Source organism: Pocillopora damicornis, chromosome 11, assembly GCF_964200805.1.
Source record: "Pocillopora damicornis chromosome 11, jaPocDami1.2, whole genome shotgun sequence".
Lineage (NCBI taxonomy): Eukaryota > Metazoa > Cnidaria > Anthozoa > Scleractinia > Pocilloporidae > Pocillopora > Pocillopora damicornis.
Window position 1 is genome coordinate 14,776,325 of NC_142680.1, and position 9,404 is coordinate 14,785,728.

Genomic DNA, 9,404 nt, shown 5'->3' on the forward strand with positions numbered 1-9,404 from the left:
TCTAGCCTCTTCGCGTTATTCGCAGTCCTCTTTACAGAAGTTTTCTCTGGCCAAAACAATGTAAGTGTATTTCACAGTCCTCGTTTTGCAGTTTTGTTATTTCTTTACTAATTTACCTTAGTCGCAACTTGTAACCTTTTTGCTTTTTCTTTTCGTTTTAGTTTCAACCCACACTCTTAGTAGCAAGCACGTTCGGCTCCAATAAATCTTTTTCTTTTTATTTGGTGTGTGGTGTTATTATTCAAGGCCAGGAGTCTTGCAGGTTTATGGCAGTTTCAGTCAGTATCAATGCATAACTGTCGTTTTACTACCTACCGCAATTTATCGGATTTATCAAGAATTAATGCTCCTCAATGGCTTCTGCAGACTGAAATCCCTGGATGATCTAAAGACCCCCTGCTGTCTTGCGAAAACAAATGCGACAAGAAAGGTCAATAGGCTAAATTAGTTAATGTCTGCACACCGACCTGCTGGTGCCCTTCAATGAGTCTGGATTGGGCTAAACAAAGTCCTAGATGAATTCAAAATTGCTCATGAAGCTTATCATAGCCAAATTAATATTGAAAGAGAATGACAAGAATCAGAAACGTATTACAACTTGCTCATGGAACTAGGCTTGGCACTCGCGAGAGAAATCTCTGCATAAATCATTCAACCAAAAGCTCAAATGTTGTTGACAGCTCCAAGTGCTTATGTGGGCCCTGAGGATTCCATAAGGAACACTGGATCACATGATTTGTTCCACACTCAATCTGTTAGTGATTCTTGTACAAGCAGTGCCACTGGGAAAGAGCAAGGTCTGCCTTGAAAAAGGCAGCATTAGAGGCAAATGCAGCTACCCTTCAAAAACTGCACGACCTTGAAATCAGAGAATTAAGAAACAAGCAAAAAAAGCAGAAATCCACCTGGCAGCTGATACCCCAGAGGCTGAGGCCGAGGCCGAGAGACCAGTGCTCGAGGAGGCAGAAGCTAACTTACCATAGAGTCTGCATCTACGCCAATGAAAGGAGGCCTACCAGGCAATGTCATTGACGAGACAGCAATCAATCCTCAAGGCAAGCAGCCTTAATAGCCAAAGAGAAGTCTCCAGTCATCTAAGTACACCAAACGGTAAATGAAACATGTATTAAAAGTATCCAGAGACGGATCAATAAAATTATGTGGTATCTAATCCAGCACAGACAAAAAGCACTATTTAAGCACCTTCACTTTTACAATCAGCATCTAATGGAAGTCACTCTATAATGACTTAAGTATGGGCTGTGTCCTCGTGTACCAGTACAGAAAGGAACGAAACATTAATGAACTGCATCACAACTCCATGTATGGATATGAAAACAATAGGAATTCCCCCGTGTACCAGTACACCAGGACAGCCCCTTAGTATGTCATGGTGGAATAATTCCTGAACTATATACTCCACAAAGAGGTTTCTCAGCTTTTGGAGCATTTCATTCCTCAAATCACTATCAAACTTGATTTTTACAGTCAATATTCCTTTGAGGGTATAAATAACTAGATCACGGCAATGAATCCTGGTTATCCCCATCAGTCCCTGAATTTGGTAGTTCCATTTGGTTTCTTTTTTAATTTCATTCATCCACAGGCATGAGGTTCTCCTCAGCTGCAACATGTGAAGGGAGATTTCTTTTTGCATATATGCTTTTAACTTCAATTAACTTCTTTTGGCAGCAAGCACAAATCCTTATACCATCAGGACTGGCTCTCAAGAAGGGCCATAATGTGTTTACAATGAGTCCCACTTTTTTTCATTGACAACTTCTCATGATTTTTCTGTTTTTTTTTTTTGGTTTAAAACCAAGTGCTCGCTTTTCTTTTTCATGCCCCCATGTCAACTGTCGTGGCATGGCATCTTCAGCAATTGGACAGTAATTCATCAGATGTTTAATAGTGTTTCTTCTGTCTGTGCTCTCTCTACCATGTAAAATGAGGAAGCTATAATTCTTCCAGCCCTTTGATTAAACTAAAATTGAGACTGCCATTAATAGACAGTTTCCTTGTTGATAATTTCTGCTTGCTCCTCATTAAATGGAATAGACTCAAGGAATTCAATTGCAAGTTCTTTAGAAACTGTAGGCATCACTTTTTCAGTAATAACAGAAACAAAAACTTTGGCATTATCAGTCATTGAATATACATGCACACTTTGAACACTTTCTTCTTTACAGACACTAACATCACTGCTGATAAAAGCTCTGATTCCTTCCTCTGTTTGACTGAGTCCTTTAGTTGAAGATGAAAAAGGCAGAGCTGAAGAGCTAGGACATGTTTCCAGCAACCCAGTCTTAAAATCCTGTTCCAGTTCAGTCACATTATAAGGAATACAAACTGCATTAAAATCACTTGAGTGAATTGGGTCTTTCAATGTCACATCGTAACTACCACTCGTTTGAAGGTCCTGAATAAGCAAACTTCCCTCAATTCTCTTTCCTCTCTTTTTCCACATGCACTGTCCTGATGTACATGATTGGAGATCATTGAATCTCACATTTCATTCTAGATCAAACGATGCTGCAGCTATGTGCCAGCAACCTCCATCTGCCTTGATTAAAGTAGGACCAATATGACAAATATGTATCTCATCGTGTTCACACTGATAGACTGTAAAGTAGCCAATAAGTTCGGTTACTAGGCTCACAGATTCTGACTTTGAACTACTGTTTTGATACTTAGTGCTGAAGTCATAATGATCCAGAAGGTTTGAGACTTAAAATAATGCATCCATTAATTTAGATCTTCACTTCAGGAGACATCTACTTTTAACTCATGTTACAAGGGAAATATAAACCTTCAAATATGAATAAAACAAAACCTGCCAAAGAGAAAAACAACTGAAAAGACCAAACGTTTTGATTCTCAAACGTATGTTTATGGAATATCAAGCACATAGACAGGCTTCAGAAATCAAAAGAAGAAAATACATACCCTCCTCTGCATAAGCAGTAGGCTGAATTGACACATCCATCCTTCTTTACAATGAAAAGCCCTCTGTATGTTGCTGAACCATCATCAATCTTGGATTTTTCAGTTGGCCTAACAGCAAACTTTAAATAACTGTAATTAATATTGGGTTGAGGTGGGTGATACCAAAGTTCTTCCACATGTTCATCCAAAAATAATTTTTACCCCAATAGAGATTTGTAGATTTTTAGGCTTTCGCTGTTGTATACGGGAACTGTTCCCACCAAGTAAATGAAAAGATCGGGGAATCTAAAGTCTGCTACTTTAGTAAAGTTTTTGGTCCATTGGGAAAAAACACGGTTTTCCTTACCCAACGGATTTGCGAGATCTCTCTGAACGGTTTTCAGTTCCTCTCTCATAGAAATGGTTGGATCGACTAGTGCTTCCTCTTCAGCAATTTTTGGGACTTTCATCTGCTCACTTTTCTCACAAAGTTCTACCAGTTCAACCTTACGTTTTCCTAAGCTTTGAATGTCCCTTTGTTTTAAGTATTCTTTTGACCAAGGAACCGATTTACACTGAAACTGCTTGCAGCAGAGTCAGCCATCTTATATCCTCTAAGCTTCGCTTACATGGGACTATGTAGTTGTCAGGAGCGCGCGTCCAAGAATTTCGAAAGGACCCTATAAGGTAGTTAGTAGAGCCACGTTTGTCTCATTATAAATTGAACCTCCATAACTACGCTACAAATATATATAGAATGAAGAATTTTTGGATTAGTCATAGTAGTGGGCAAATGACGGATCCCCTAAGAGAAATGTAACGTGTACCTATATGTTCATGTAGTCTATGACTTGTCATGATGAAATATGTAGAAATATATATGTAAGGACCTCACTTCCCATCCATGTGGGAGATGTTACAACCCTTTACGCATGCGCAGTGTAAGATGTCTGACAAAGTGGTTTCCCTACTCTCTAGAGAACTAAAAAAACTTCTACAGGCTGTAGCCAGTGATAAAATTTTACTAAAGCATGCAGGATCAAAGCTCTACAGTTTGTAACCAATGGGCAGGTAGAATTCAAAGACAATAGATCTAAGATGTATAAAGGTATAGCAGATTTTTAAGGGAAGTCATAATTCTCTCTCGTAGTGGTGAGCAAGCAAGCAAGCAATGAACAAGATGTCATCAAATACCAAGAGGAATCCTCCTTATGTCAAAAAAGAAAACAAGAAGAAAACAGAGGCCAAGAATAAGTTGAAGGGTACTATTGTCATTCATGCACTGCCTATGAATATTCCTGAATTCCGAGATAAAGATACCCTGATGCATGACAGTTTTGGAGGAGAACCACCCAAGTTTGTTGTGAATAAGCCACGAATGGCTGTGGATTATATGAAACCAGAACACATGTAAACTCCTAAATCAAAGCCTGCCAAGTCACAGCTGCCATTGAAAGAGTTGAACAAACTGGTAGAAAATATCAAGACAGAACCAACGACAGAAAAGACTGAGGTGGAAGTGCTAGAACAAGGCAAGATTCCACAGGATTCTGGTACAGGTACGCATCAGTATTCCTCCTTGGATGAGTTACTGGATAGTGAGGATGTCAGTTATCCATGTCCGATCCACCAGACCATGATGGACGGACTGAAATCTAAAAGAGAAGATTGTGACGATGTACTCCTACGTTGTTCGACCGCCAGTTACCCAGTCTTTTGTAATCCCAATGACTACCACCATTATTAGTATGAATGTAGTAAGAGAACTTCGAATGCACCATGGATAAGCGGGGATCTAATTAGGTTGTGTAGAAGAAAGAAAGTGCTTTATAAAAGGGCAAAAAAAACCTGTGCTCTTTCTGATTGGAACAAATATCGTAAATTCAACAACTATGTGAAGAAGGAGTGCAACTCTGCTCGTAAGCAATTTATAAACAATCTGGCAGATGAACTAAAGACCGGAAACAGTTCAAAGCCTTTTTGGAACTTTGTTCAATCAAAGAGAAAAGTCAAATGTGATTTAGCGTCCTTAAAGGTGAATGATTCGTATCTTAACGATGACCTGAGCATTGCCAATTGTATGAATTCTTATTTCTCATCGGTGCTTACTGTTGAGGATCACGAAAACTTTCCCGACCTTGAATATATTACAGATGAGAAATTATGTAACATCTTTTGTTCTGCCACGGAAGTTGAGAAATTGCTAAGAAATTTGAATATTTACAAGTCCCCCGGGCCCGACTACATATCACCTCGCATCCTAAGAGAATGTGCTCAAGTGTTGTCAACTCCACTGGCTTTATTTTTGAATACATCCTTCTCTCAAGGTCAACTACCAAGTATATGGAAGTCGGCCCACATCACTCCAGTCCATAAGAAAGGGAGCAAAAATCTCATGGAGAACTACCATCAAATATCACTGACTTGTATTGTTTGCAAGATTGCAGAAGCTGTGGTAAAGTCCCGTGTGGTCGACTTTTGGTCAGACCTCAATCTTTTTAATCCAGACCAATTTGCGTATCTAAGGGGTAAATCGACGTTGGCACAATTACTTACATGTTACAATGACTGGGCAAAGGCTAGGAATTGCTCGCAACAAACGGATATCATCTTCTTAGATCTCTCCAAGGCTTTCGACAGCGTGCCACACGAGCGCTTGCTGCTGAAACTACAACGGTATGGGATAGACGGCTCTCTACTACTATGGATTAGAAATATTTTGACGAATAGAAGGCAGCGTGTAGTGTTAAGGGGCAATTGTTCAGACTGGTCATCCGTGATTTCAGGTGTGCCTCAAGGAACAGTACTCGGCCCAATCCTATTCATTATTTATATAAATGATATTTCGGCAAACATTGCATCAACCGTGAAAATCTACGCTGATGATACTAAAATCTATCGCAAGATCATGGAGCCTGATAAGGATATACCAGCCTTACAGCTGGACTTGAACAAATTAAGCGATTGGGCTAACAAGTGGCAGTTGCGCTTTAATCCTGAAAAATGTGAAGTTATGCGTGTAACACACAGTAGAGACAGATCCAAGCCTAGTTATTCCCTTGGTACGCAACTAAAATCTGTCGACAGTGCCAAGGACCTAGGGGTCACAATAAACTACGATCTATCTTGGGGTAAACACGTTTCCTACATAGTAAACAAGGCAAACAAAGTGTTGGGTATAATTAAGCGATCACTTGGAAACGATAATCGCTATGCGTTTTCCTGCCTCTCTAAGTCGTTAGTAAGACCTATACTCGAATACGCTGTCCCCATCTGGAGCCCCTACCAAAAAAAGGATATCGAATCCTTGGGAAAAGTCCAAAGAAGGGCATCTCGGTGGGCATTAAAGCAAAAACGCGGAGAAATGAGCTATGAAGACCGCTGCCGCCTACTGAATTGGCAAACTTTGGAGAAACGAAGAGAGTTTTTATCTCTGATCCAGTGCTACAAGATAGTTCTGGAAATAGATAGTCTTCATTTTTCGGACTTTTTTGAACTTACTAAATGTAATCGAACTAGAGCCAATCACGATTATAAGCTCTACGTAAAAATAGCTATCGTAAATTGCTACAAATTTTCTTTTTTTGTACGGATCGTTAATATGTGGAATAATTTGCCTAAAGATATTGTACACGCAGGATCATTGACTTTATTTCGTAACAGACTAAAGATTTACATGAATATTGATTGAGATGATGGTAACCAGTTTTTAATTATCTGTATATAATGTTTTGATCTTTTTATTCGGGGAATCTTTTATATAGGGTTAACCTCTAGAATATCCCCTTTCGAGAGATACTTTTACAATTTTTATTTTCCTTCTCTTGACTAAAGTATTGTATTGTAATGTCAAAGGCAGGGTCACCCCTGGTTCACCCTGGACAGAATTTACAAGATGGTGTGCGAATGTGGAATGACTCCAGGGTTTGAGCCAGGCCGCGCCATTGCGCCAATCCTGCACTGCAATTGAAATTGTCCCTTAAAAAAACGGTCAAGGGGACAATTTGTCCCCTTCAAAATTTAGGGAAAAAACTCGAAAGGAAGCACACACGAAGAGTTTTATCTCGGTACAGAAATTGCAAGCTAAAATAGAACGTGGAAAGTATATTTTCTTGCACGTTTAAAGTTCATTCTAAAGTCACGTTTCAGTCACACTTTACTGAACACGTACGTCTCATGCTCAACCAAGCGTGGTGAACGCACGTGGCAATCTTTACTACGCTTTTCACAAACATACGAACTCAAAAGTTCAAAAGCCGCCTTCACAATTACGTTTTTCACTGCCCTCAATCATAATTACGATCACAAGCAACCAACCTTGAAACACAGAAAAACACGAAACGGATTGAAATCCACCAATCACAAATCACAAACCATGACCTTTTAAACCCGTGAAAGTAAAGTTTTGTTTCCTAAGAGTTCCGTTAAGATGACTGACGGCAGCAAAAAACGCAATCATCAGTTGGCTTTTGAACTTCAAAATTCGCATGTTTGTGAAATGCGCAGTAACATGTCATATCGAAAACGTGTTCGAACATTAGAAAGCTTTTTCGCTCGGAAGCGAAGCCAGAGTGAATCAGAGAAAAATGATACAGAAGAAGAACAGTGTATTAATCAGGAAGAAACGAATGAAGATCGAAGGAAACCGAAAAAATCACGATCTTTCCTGAAAACTTGGTTGCGAGATCACACATGGTTGCGCTATGAAAGAGGCGATGTTCTGCTATTTTTGTCGGAAATCTAAGAAGACAAACCCCTTTGCAACGGCAGAAGGGTGTACAAATTTTAGAACCTCAACTCTGCAGCAACACTTTTCTACAGCCCTTGATGTTTGAGCTAGAACCAACTGAAGAATTAGTACATTTACGTTTACCAGTGATTAAGAAAGGAATTGAAGTTTACAAGGCGATGCCGGGACGAGATTCTGCTGTGTAATGTTTTGAAGTATAAAGCATAGTCATTGATCCTCTGTTTAAATATGACGAGAAAAATAAATTTGATATCAATAACAACTTTTCTTTTTTGTATCACTTTTCTTGTATTACAAGTCTTACAAGGATCAGGTAAAAAAAAATGTTTTTGTAGGCTTGCCTGTATGAATGTAAAAAAAAAAAAATGTCGAATAAAAATTAATATGTCTGTCCCCCTAAAAATAAAAATGTCCTCCAAAATTTTTGCAAAGGGGACAAATTGTCCCCCAGTGATCAAATACTAGCTCAAACCCTGTGACTCCCACATTGTCATTGACTCAATCAGAAACAAATTATGGCAAAATGTATTTGCAATGCAGTCAACGCCATTGTAAGCTATTCACTTGGTGGCAATTTAAACCCAACAAGAGGACAGTGCAAATTCTTACAGATGGATGTGAATGATTCATTTCAGGAATAGTTGTCAAGATGACATTTGCAGATGTATTAGAAGCCATTTTTCCTATAATTTGAAGAAAGTAATACGAGTCTGATGTGTTAATTTTTAGGCATAGACGAGGATGAGGAACATAAGATACCTGTTCTATGGGTAGCCCAATTAATCGCACCCTATGTTGATAAAGTCACTGTCAATGTAAAAACATAGCGTTAATAGAGACTTTTCTTTGTAAACTTTTTTAGAGTCAGAAGCGGACGACATCGCAAGAGATGATACTTACCTTAATATGTTGTTATCGGATCCTGCACCAGGTTTTGGAACACATGAGAGGATGGATATGGCTTTTACTGCAAGTATCATCTCCTGCAGCATTGTTTCCCCGGGTCTGTTGGGAATGTGTGAAAACATGTCAAACTGTAGGAGATAACTTATCATCACCAGCTATTGGGGTCCTGGTTAGTGTTCTAATGCGACTCCATAACCTTTCAAACTATAGAGATCAATGTATCATCGCTCGTGAATGGGGTCCTGGTTAATGTTATAAACGAAGTAATATGATTCTTTAATCTTCACAGAAGACTCCATTCTTTTGCCTGTTGTCCTGTTGTCTTAACCAGCTTTCAACTACAAGTTGTTTGTTGGTGGTAGGATGGCACCGAGAAAGGGTCTCTCACCCTTTACTCATGTTATCGGCAATGAGCTGAACTCTCTTGAGAGATATTGGTATCTGCTAAGTTCCAGTCTTTGGGGCATTAGCCCATGCCAATATTTACGAAAAAATGTAGTTGTTCAAAGTTTTCCCAAAGAATTTAAAATGGTCCAAAGAGCTACCCTTCGGCAAGTCAATGAATGCATGTTCGACACCAATGTTGAGCCAGATTTTGTGGTTGTGGCATCATCATTTGGCATTCTCACTGTTTTATTCTGGCCACAAATTCAAGAGTTCATTGCTAAAGGAATCAAGGTTTGGTTTTCTCAGAACATTTCTGAATGACCTTGACTTTGGTGCGTTGCCTCGTCAACATGAAGAGATCACACGTGGAACCACGTTTGCAGATCCAGCAACGATACCTTCAAGAAATCAATCCCAGCCTCACGTAGCTCATAAG

At 39.3% G+C, this 9,404-nt stretch overlaps 1 pseudogene; it reads left to right on the top strand.

Annotated features, from left to right (window-relative positions):
* Window positions 1-343: 343 nt before the first annotated feature.
* On the top strand, window positions 344-1,069 carry LOC149037737 (uncharacterized; annotated as a pseudogene).
* The last annotated feature ends 8,335 nt before the right edge of the window (window positions 1,070-9,404 follow it).